We start from the raw sequence: 11404 nt of genomic DNA on the forward strand, positions 1-11404 counted from the left end.
TCAAAAACTGTTTTGAGTTGGAAGGGACCTTAAAAAACATCGAGTTCCAACCCCCTGCCATGGGCAAGGACATCTTCCACTAGACCAGACTGCTCCAAGCCTCATAAAACCTGGTCTTGAGGACTTCCAGGGATGTGAAGTTCCTTGTCTGTCCTGGACTTGGGAGCCCAGAACCGGACACAGGACTCCAGATTTTACCTCACTGAGGCTGAGTAGAGGGGCAGGATGACCTCCCTCAACCTGTTGTCAGTGCCCTCCCTAATGCACCCAGGTTACCATTGGCCTGCTGGCTCATGGACAACTTCTTGTCCTGTTAGCCAGAAACTTTGGGGGTTTGGAGGCTTACAGACACAAATAGTCATTTGTGTCTATCTGCACCACCCAAGTTTGCAACAGCAATTTTTTTCTAGGAAGAGCAACAGCAAATGTCCCAAAAGTGCTGGACATAAGATTTGAGTATTGTGTTAAACAGTTTACTGATAATAACAAACTGGCAGGTGCTGTTAACTTTCTTGAAGGACATGATGCCTTGGAGGATCTAGACACATTGCAGCATCCCTAATGGGATGAAATGAAACAAGTCTAAGTGCTGGATTCTGCACTTGGGATGGAGCAATTATGTCACAGTTATAAATTTGGAGGGGAGTGGCTGGAGAACAGAAGGGGATCTGGGGATGCTCGGTGACAGTGGGAGCCAAGTTGAATCAGCAATGCCCAGAAGCCAGGAGGGAAAAGCCCATCCTGGAATCACCAAACCCATCATCACCAGCTGGTCAAAAGAGGTGATTGTCCAGCCATGTTCAGAGTTGGTGCAGCCTCACCCTCAGCACTGGAAGGAATGTAGGAAGGATGTGAAGGGGCTTGAATGCACCCAGAGGAGGACAAGTAAGCTGTTGAAAGGACTGGAAGGTAAATCCTATGAGGAAGGGCTGAGTGCATGTCCACTTTGGAGAAAAGGAGGGTGAGGGGCAACCTCACTGTTCTCTACAGCTTCCTGTAGAGAGGAGGGTATGTGGAGAAAAAGGTGCTGTTGACACACAAATTACTGAAATCAATTCTACAGAAACAACTGAAGCCCAGGGGAAAATATCTGCCAATGAACTGGAATCAGATAATACACCAGATGCTTTTGTTTGGATTGATAAGTACTGGATGAGTGCCATTACACATTATATAATCTGTTGACATACATATGTAGAAATCTAAATACTGGCATCGTATTTACTGAATTTTATTCCTGCTGTACTTTCCCATCACACAAAGCATATATTTTCTGCTCTCACTGGAAATTCTCATAGTTAGAGACCATGATTTTAATCTATACTGGACCAAGGAAGCTTGTCAGTATTTAAACTCTTTGGGAGTATATAAATGTTTTATGTACCAAATGCTTGAGAATAAAATGATCAAGCCTTTCTTTTTCATTAGCCTCTCAACAATATAGGGTATCAGAGCATAAATGCTGCTGTGCAGAGGCTGACCAGACTGCTACATAATGCTGCAGGCTTCATGCTCAGTAATACAGTTCCTCCTGGTAACGGCTTCCCACAAGATTTTAAATTAAATTCTAACCTGCTGTTTCTGTGGTGCTCTGATATCATACAATATTGATATAATATTCTAAGTTCTACCCACTGCCTTACCGAGCAGCCTCATAAAATGCTCATGGTTTGTCTCTTAGTCTGTAAAGCATGGAGGGACTGCGAAAATTCATCCTTCTGTTGATTTTCATAGAATAATGTCAAATAAAAGTTAGGAGTTGTTCCATATTGTAACTCACTTGTGTCTTTATTGTATTTTTTGGTCTGAAAAGAACCTCTCAGTGGGAGTTTTGAGGAGAGATAATTAAACTTAAACAAAGATGATGCCCAAGCAATTTCGGGAGAGAAACTAGAATATTATGAGACATTATCCAATGTACTGCTTAAAATAACAGGAAACTAGACTAGATCATGGCAGTCCTTTGTATTCTAGACTTTCTAGTACATTGCTGTTATGAAATGCAGTACACCTGTATATATTTTCTTTCCAAATTTCTTTTTCTATTGTGGTTAACAAACAACACCTATATATCCTACCAAAATATTTTATAATTAAAATTTTCTATCACTCCAAATCATAAGGAGACCTTGTAAAAATGAACATAAATTTGTCAGAACTCCCGCAGCCTTTTGTTTGGTTGGTTGTTTGTTTATATAACTGTGTAGATATTGTGGTCTCTGTCTCTCCAAATGAAACCAGTTATTTCTAGATGTTTGTTCACATAGTTGAGTATAGAAAGAGGAAAAATGTAAGTACCTATAATAAAATAAATAATGAAAAAGGGAAAACTGAGTCATCTACTGACAGAGAAATAAAAATATTGTTGACAAATTAACAGAACTTCTTGACTTATTAAAACTTAATTGTGTCCCAGATGTAGAAGAGTGCAAAAAAAAGACGGGAAAATTCAGATGAGAGGGATTCTGCAGGTCATTTCAAAACATAGTTGGTTTCAAAACTAGATCAGTTAGCCATGGGGCTCATGTAGTTCAGTTCTGGAAGCATCAAGGAATTTTTATCCCAAGGCTTCTGCTAGAAACCTGCTTCAGGAATTCACCATTCTCATGGTAAAGAGCTGCATCGCTACGCCTGGCTGCAATTTTCCTTCCTACAAGTTGTGACCTCTTGTTGTAACTTGTGTGCAGTGTCTTACTATGTCCTCTCACCCTGCACCTCAAGGAAGAAGCTGGTTCTTGCTGCTGTATAATCTCCCTTTATAGTGGAAAATGGTAAGAAGATTTGTTTGCAGCAGGAGGTGCTGGTCTGTGACCAACCCCATCAGAAAGGCACTCAGACTCTGTGAAGCATCATTTATACTGTTGTTTTGGAGTTAAAGAGAGAATAGCATAGGTAATCTGACATTCCTTTAGATATTAGATATCTAAAGGGTACCCTGAATTCACTCTATAACTGCTCAATGTACCAACCTATTGGCAAGATAAGGTTTCATCTTTCAGAAAAGTTGTGCATAAAAAAAGGACTAAGTTTGGGTGTTTCACATTCATTTTCTCATTCTGAGAGCTTGGGGCTCATTTTTTAAATTCAGTGAGTCAGCATTTTTTATAAACAAGAAATCTTTTTATTTTCTTTATAACTTTATAGTCTGAACGGAATAAAGGTAAACTGATATGTTTTTATATTTATCATAGCATTAATATTAGATAATATCCAGTAATTTTGTCATTAAAACTCTACTAAGAAAGAAATAGAAACTATTGCAGATACTTCTTGTTTTGTCATTATGTGTGCCTACTATTTTATCTCTTTATCTTACATAGATGTAGAACATTTAATACTGTTAAACAAGTGAAACTCCACCTAGGCTTCAGTAAGGTTTTTGAGACTCTCTCAACATCTAGGATTTCACAATGGTCTGGAAGCTTAATTTCATTAATTTTTTTTTTCTGTTGACTTTTTCTACTTTCTTTTTTACCATTCAATATTAATCTACAAAGTGCAAAATAAAGTTATTGCTTTTCCACAGGAGATTTGTGACCCTTTTGGATTTAGAGTGCTCCATAATCCAAGAAATCTAGCCCAGAATTTCTTCGCTGAAATCTTTTTCTTGAAAGGTGGATATTGTATAAAATCAAAATAGGAGTGGAAGTCTTCTCTTGCCTTACTTCCCAGTACAGTCTGTTGTAAGATTATAGACTATTAAAGACTATCATTTAGAGGTAATAACTGAGCAGCTCCACTGCTCAGTTTTCACAAATACATAGTGATTTAAATTATTTACCATTCATATTTCAGCTGTCCTGGGTGTGTACACTCCCAGCTCCTTGTGCAGCCCCAAACTGTTTACTGCTGGGGTGGGGTGAGGAACAGAAAAGTCCTTGATGCCATATAAGCACTTCTCCATAGTAACTAAAGCATCCCTGTGCTTTAGAACTATTTTCAGAACAAACCCTAAGCACAGCCCCATACCAACATACTAGAAAATTAATTCTATCCCTGCTAAAACCAGCACAATATACAATTGAGAATCTGGCTACTAGAGAACAAAATATGACTATGCAGCCAGGAAGCCTGTGAGATTCACCTTGACTCTACTTTTCCTTAACTTTCTACCAATTCAATTTGAAGGAAAATATTTTGCAAGTGTTATTAAAGATTACAGAGAGGAACACAATGGGATTTAAATGTGCCTAGACACCTAAATCCAATTAACCTTTATTTCAAGTGCCTTTAGGTTTTCCTGAAAAGTCTAACCTAAGAAAATATTCCAACTAGAAATAATATAGCAACACATGCAAACTTTGACAGAGAAAAATAAAATTAAAAAATGGAAAACTTCTTTTTATCATGCAAAATATAATGGCTTAAAGTTTACATTATTGCTTTTCCTTTTTGTATAGAAAAATTAGTCAATTTTGCATCTTCTGCTATCCCTGCCTTTTTATCCTTCTGTCTCTATGTTGCAGTTGTTATCAATCAAACAGAATCTTTGCTCATGTTGAAATACTTACATAGCGTTTACATATTGAATATATGAACCTAAATCCCAAGTTCTTTTCTAATATGGTCTTCCTGTTGCTGTGAATCATAGAGCAGCCACCAATGACATCAGTCTGCAACCTAGCACTGAAAATGTGTACAAATAGTATTCCTACTAATATGACTCCTTCCTTGGTTTAAAAAAAGAAAAGGCCAGGAAACTAAAATTATGTTTGACTTGACTTTTTACCTGTCACCAGGCAGAACAGTCCCAGCTCTCGCAGCCTTCCTTCATAGGAGAAATGCTCTATTCCTCTATTCGTCCTCATGGGCCTTCATTGGTCTCTCTCCAGGATTATCGTGTCTCTTGTACTGAGGAGCACAGAACTGGAAATAGAACTGCAGGTGTGTCCTCACCAGAGCTGAAGAGAGGGAAAAGGTCACCTCCCTTGACCTGCTGATAACACTGTTCCCAACACAGTCCAGGCTGTTCTCCTTCCTTGTCACCAATGAGTATCCCTGGGTCATGTTCAAACTGCTGTTTACCAGGACCCCAGAGGCTGCTTTGCCAAGCTCCTTTCCAGCCAGTCAGCCCCCTTCGTGTGCTCATGCATGGACTAACTCATGCCTAAGGAGCAGAACTTCTCACTATAATATAATAATATAATTCTCAAGCTTGGAAAGCAAGTTCACACTGTTCTATTTCAAATCTTGAAGCTCCCTGCTCATTTTGAATTTTATTATGTACTAAGTGATAAATTTGATCAAGATATTGAAACCAATAAATTATTTGTACTGGTAAACCTCATGCATGCGCCAGAATAGATAAAAGAATTTTTATATATTCTTTGGTTTCATAGAATCATTGAACACCATGTTGGAAGAGACTTCTAATGTCATCTGGTCCAACATTTCTGGGCAAAAGCACAGTCTAGCTTTCCAGCTGAATCATAAAATTGTCCAACTCTGGGGAATCCAGCACTTCCCTGGGGAGATTATTCCACGTCTGATTGCTCCTGTGGAAATTTTTTTCCTCCTGTGTTCAATCAGAAACTCCTCAGAAGTAACCTACACCCATTGCTCTATGCCTTTTCCACAACTCTTTTTAAAAAAGGGAGTCTCCATCTTCTTTTTAAGCACCTTTTAGATACCTTAAATACTGGAACACTGTAAAAGATATCTTCTAAGCTTTCTTTTCTCAAGGCTGAACAACCAGTTCTCTCAGCCTTTCCTCAAACAACAAGCTTGCCAGTCTTTTGATCCTCTTTGTGTCCCTTTCCTGGACGCTCTCCAGCCCATCTACATCCATTTTGTGGTGGGAATGTGGCTGAAATAATGCATCAGAATAAAACTCACAAGAGCTATGGATATTATTAAAAGAACCAAAACTAGTCAACCAATTTCTTCCCTTTTAAATGTCAGAGTAGCTCTTATGCCACCTGATACTTTTAAACTAATCACAAGTGGTCACAGAAATCTGGTATAAACTGCATTTCTGTGTGTATGAGTGTCCATGTGCACACACACATAGTGTACTTCCTTCTTTGCTGTGCCTAAAACAGTTATAGATGTGATGCTCTAGTGAGTCTGTTAGAATTAATTCTGTTTACCAAAAGATTCAGAGTTCCAAAGTCATACAAACATATTAGAATTGGATGCATCTGGTTTTTATTATTTTACAAGTGTTTGCCATCTGCACATCAGTAGCAATTTTTATATTAGCTTCCTTGTCAGTGATGACAATATTGGACAGAATCAAGACTAAAGCAGTCCTCTTGGAAATCTCCCTTTTGAAATGGATGTAATTGTACCATTTGCAGTAATATTGGAAATCATGTAGTCTATTCTTAAATGTAGCATATAGTGCCAATTCTTTATCATAATGCCATGTTTTACTTAGTCAGTGCTTTACAAATGTCTAACTATTTTCATTTATTTTTTCAGAAAAACTAATAGTTGCTCGCCACATACTCAGATTTTTCAAGGTTTATTTCCCACGAAATCTCTTCCATCCTTTAGGTATTTATAAATTTCCTGTTCTGTCTAGGGCTGATACTACACCATGAGTCTTTTCATTTTCATTTGCTGAGTATTGACAGTAGTACAGTACAGTACCATTCTCTTCATGTCTCTGGAGTTGAAAGTTGGAATCATCTGAAAAGAAATTATTAAATCAGCTCTTTTACTATACAAAAAATTTTGTTCTGCTTACAAATTGCCTCCTACACACTTCTGTGGTGTTCATGGGGTGGCTTCTGCATGGTTTTGTTTCTGTAAAGTAATGTAGGATATGATTGAGATGTTTCTGCCTGCAGCATTTCTATTGTCCCAAGCTGATTAAGTGATGATAACAATATCAACTTTCAAATGTTAAATTAAGCTTATACATTCAGAATCAATCCATGTGATATACCTGTTCAATATTCTGCGGCACTCTGTAGAACACATAAGGAAATCAGTAATTTGATATTGTTCTGAACTCCTAATATTTCAGGCAGCTTACAAAGAAAGGCTGATTTTTGCAGTAGATTACAGATATTCACAGGAATTCATTCCATAGAGTTTCCTACAGGATTGTTGGTATTATGAAGTATCCGAGGTAATGGATAATTTACAGAGGAGGTGACTTTAACCTTTATGAGGAGGTGACTTTTTTGACCTCTTTCTTCATAGTCTCTCAGATAATGAAGGGAAGTTCTGCTGTGTCTGATAACCTTATGAGGAAGTTCAGTGGTTGGAGATCCATGCCCTTTTATTCAATTCAGTCTCTCTCAGACACAAAGATGCTGCACATAATACGTGGGATTTTTTGTCCTTTTGTGCTGACATTATGCAGCTCCTCAATCTTTCAGCATCTTCATTTTTTTAGCTGAAGAATGACCTAGCCACACCTGAGAAAAGATCATTAAGTACCAATGTATTAATAAATTACAATTCTAAATAAATGTAAACAATAAAAAAACTGAAAGGAAATGTACACAGTTGGCTTTACATAATTCATAAACCCATCTCAAATTTTTCACCTATTGCTACAGAAAAAAATCATGTCTCTCAAAGCAGTAAGAATTGATAGGAAATTTTAATATTTCAGCAATCACAAGTCACATTTTCATTTATAGAAATACAATCTAACCTTGGTCAAAGCACGTTTGGTTTTAACCTGTGCCTTTCAATATCATTAGATAAGAATTTGAGAATCAGATTTTGTCTTATTCATGATCTTTTTTTAAATTTTTTTCCTATAATAAGAGATACACTAATGCCAGTGCTTTCTATGTGCTCAGCATTATTTCTTGATATCTTCTTAATGTTCCTTATTAATTCTGGGTTAGTGATTGATTCGATCACACTTTTTTCAGTGTAGACCATGAAATTAGTTTAATAACTAAAAAAATAGTCTTTGAGATGCTTGACATGAAGGGCTGGGAAGAGTATTTAAATTAAGAATTTATAATATAATTTAATTTAAGGAGACATTAAAAATTGCTTGTATTCTAGTAAGTCCTTCAAAGAAAATGAGACTCATTACCTCACTGATCTTCTGTGAAGATTCCCAGGGCTTCAATTTTAAAGAGACACATTGTAATTGTCCTGTTAACTGCCGGAGCAATTTTGGTCATAGTAGTGCCTGCCATCAGATGCAGCTGATAGTGTCTCAGGGTGCATTTGATCCTTCCCTCATCACCATAACACAGACAGGAGACAGTGATACCAGCTTCATAGTCCGCAGTTTGGTGTATCTTTAATCCTCTTATGCCTGAGCTAAGTCTCAGCATATCCTTGATGAAAATGAACTGAGCCTTACCATTTTGCAAGCATATGACATGGGGGTGGCAGCACTAGGCAGTATTTGTGAGAGGCAGGTTGCATCTCACAGCTGTCTTGTTCCTCTGGTGTTTGGCATGGGTAAATTATTGCAAATGACTATTTGCTGACTAAGTACTGAAACAAGAAACCTGCTGAAAACTAAACTTATTAAAATATTAATTTTATATTTTGTCATGAAATATAATAGTATTGGTCATGCTCTTCTCTGTTAATTGCTCTTCATTTCTTAGACAATACAACTGAAAAATGACCCATTTCAGCTGAAGTGGAACTCTTTTACTTTGTTGGTGCACTGGTTTTGAAATTTAAGTTTCAGGGTTTACAGTTGATGACAGCTGACACTAGTTTTACTTTGGTTTCAGCACAGGTGCTCCTTGTTCATGTAGCTGAATGTGAAATCAGATTTAGGCCCTCAAGAGTATCTCTTCATCGAACAATTTCCTTGCTGCAAAATCTGAAAGGTTGCCCGTCAGGCAGGGTGGGGGAAGCCATGTAAAGACACAGTCTAGTAGGAAAAGCTATCTGAAAAAAATGCATGTATTTTTATAAATGGGAAATATAAAAGTGTCTTCTATATACTTTGGGAGAACATAACATTTCTCTGCAGTTAAGAATGGGGCCAAAGTAAAACAGCCTTGAAATTCAGCCAGTGTTGCAATCACTAAACTTTGGTTAAGCTAGGCTTCTTATCTCCATTTCAGGTGCAGACTGACAATAAGAAGGAAATAAATGGCTAGCAGATACAGGCTGTTTGCTGTGAAACTGGAAATCTACATTCAAGAATTCTTATTTAAACTTTTTCATTTTTCCTGGCTTGTCATGAGTAAAAAGTAGTGAACAAGGCTAAAAAAATCAACTGAAGACTGCTCAAGGAAGTTTGACAGGGTAGACAGCCATGTAGCTGTTAGATGCATATTATGTGATGGGTAACACTTTTATGGCATAGAAGTGGTATTCCTGCTGCTAGCTTGATTCTTTTTTGTTCATCACAGCATCACCCTTCACAAATAAAAGCTATATATTTTCCTAAAAAACCCATGTTAACTGCTTAAATCATGCAATTACATACTCAGTGGCACTCATTTTCTGCCTCGTGCCATGAAAACATCACACATGTCCCAGATACTGTAGCTGGACATGTCTCTTCCTCATGCCTCATACTGTAACTCATATGTGGAAGACACCACTGGTATTACATTTTCATAATCTTCTCCCAGAATTTAGTGAGGTTGTAGTTCTATTGTACCTGAAAGTTTTTGCTTGATTACTCTGGGGATGATGTATCATTCCACTCTCAGGCACAGAGACACTATGATTCCCAGAAGCAGTAACAGCACTGTAGCAAAATTTTAAGACAAAATTTTAGTTTTCCCCTGAGCTTTGATCCCTGCCTTTGTGATTTTCTCTTTTCTGTTTTGTTCTTCTAGTATTTCAACCTCCTTGGCCATAAGTTGCCTCTTTCTCAGTCCAGACTTAATCAAGGCTGATTAAAGCTTCTGATTTCACTTAAGTTCTGTGTGCCTCTGTCTCATTTCCCTGTCCTTGATGTACCCTATCCTGCATGGAGAACTCACCTCTGCAAGAGAGCACGTGGTCACTAAGGGAAATGCAGGAGCTCCTGGGTCTCCTGCCTCTCCCCTTGCAGCTGGTAACACCTGGCAACCACTTGTCTCTCCTGTGCTACCAGCTGGACATGTTGTTTTTCACCTTGGCACCTTTTGCCTTCAACGAGCTTCATCCTTTCCTGCATGTCACTGTACCTTACTAGCAACTTCTTTCTCTCCTGCTTTTACAACTGTCTTCCATCCAGCTTCCTGGGTTATGACATGCCATCACAAACATTTTATGCTCTCCCTTGGGGCTTGCATTGATATTACATCTCATTTTCTATGCACATGCTCTGGGCTCTGATTGCTATCATCTCAGTGCTACTTTCATCATTCTACCACAGATGTCTTATACACTTGATGACCTACTTGAATGAGTCCTTTATTCCAGCCTGGACAAAGAGTCTCTCCAGGGGTGCTCACCAGGTTGCCTCCTGTCTAATTGCATTTTTCTCAGTTCTTTAGTCTCACAGCCTGCTTGACTCTGATTTCTTGCTCCTTTGATATTATCTAACAGCACTGAAAAGTTAAAACACTCGTGGTGGGACTTTGTTTTACAGAGAACATACTGGCCATATACATGGTATTATGTACAAAAAGTAATAAATAAAAGCAAATCTACTGTTCCAGTAAAATGAGAGACTGAATCAAAATGGTGCACTTCCCTGTTTGTTTATAAAATTTGAGGGATAGTGGGTCCTAATTAAGATAACTTAAAAGATTTTTATTATTGTTCAAAATAACTTGTGATCTCTTCAGAGTTTAAAGAAGACTGAAGTGTGTATTTTAATTTTTCTTACCTAACCTATCTTCTTTAAAGTCAATATGGAAAAATACCAGCAAATGAGATTTGGTTTATGTAGAATCTCTGTGAGTGTCAGGGCACTTGAAGAAGACCGTGCATGCATCAAAGGAGGATTGAAAAAGTGCATGGAGAGATTTCTGGTAAAGTCTGAATCTATTTATTGTCATACTGGAATTTTCCTAGAGAAATGAAGTGGAATGGGAATTTATTATGAGGATTATATAAAATTGCAGGATTTAAAAAACTTCTAATATAAATAGGGTTGATAGCTAGAGACAACAAAGATACATGACAACTTCAAAGACCTTGGGGAATTATTATAGTGAAGTTGAAATATTCACCAGGCAAGAACATTATAAGTTTATTAATTATATTGTTATAACATTGTGTCATAATCTCTGATTATGTGATTATGTGATTGTTACAAGCTCATTAATTAAACTAAGAATATCTATCAAAATCAAATTCAATGTAAGTATTTCAATCTTCAAATATAACAAGGCAAAATAAGATTTTATCAAGCAGCAATATGGGGGATAATCAATGTCACTTTTTTCTATTAATCTGATGATAGAGTTTCCTAGTCTATTATATTGAATGTGAATCTTGATACAGCTACATTTCATTCTTTATATCTAAACAACATACCTAATGTTTGAAGAGAAAGTTTACAGTACATTAGCAA

At 37.2% G+C, this 11404-nt stretch overlaps 1 long non-coding RNA gene across 1 annotated transcript; it reads right to left on the reverse strand.

The window, feature by feature from the left end:
• Positions 1–6130: 6130 nt before the first annotated feature.
• LOC136287839 (uncharacterized) lies at positions 6131–8361 on the reverse strand. Its single transcript, XR_010720373.1, has 2 exons — positions 8009–8361; positions 6131–7370 (listed from the first exon to the last, which is right to left on the reverse strand). It is a non-coding gene; the product is annotated as an uncharacterized lncRNA (long non-coding RNA).
• Positions 8362–11404: the final 3043 nt, after the last annotated feature.

Source organism: Chamaea fasciata, unplaced genomic scaffold (assembly GCF_029207755.1).
Source record: "Chamaea fasciata isolate MVZ Bird 193981 ecotype frontalis unplaced genomic scaffold, bChaFas1.0.hap1 SCAF_3, whole genome shotgun sequence".
In the NCBI taxonomy this organism is placed as follows: Eukaryota; Metazoa; Chordata; class Aves; order Passeriformes; family Sylviidae; genus Chamaea; species Chamaea fasciata.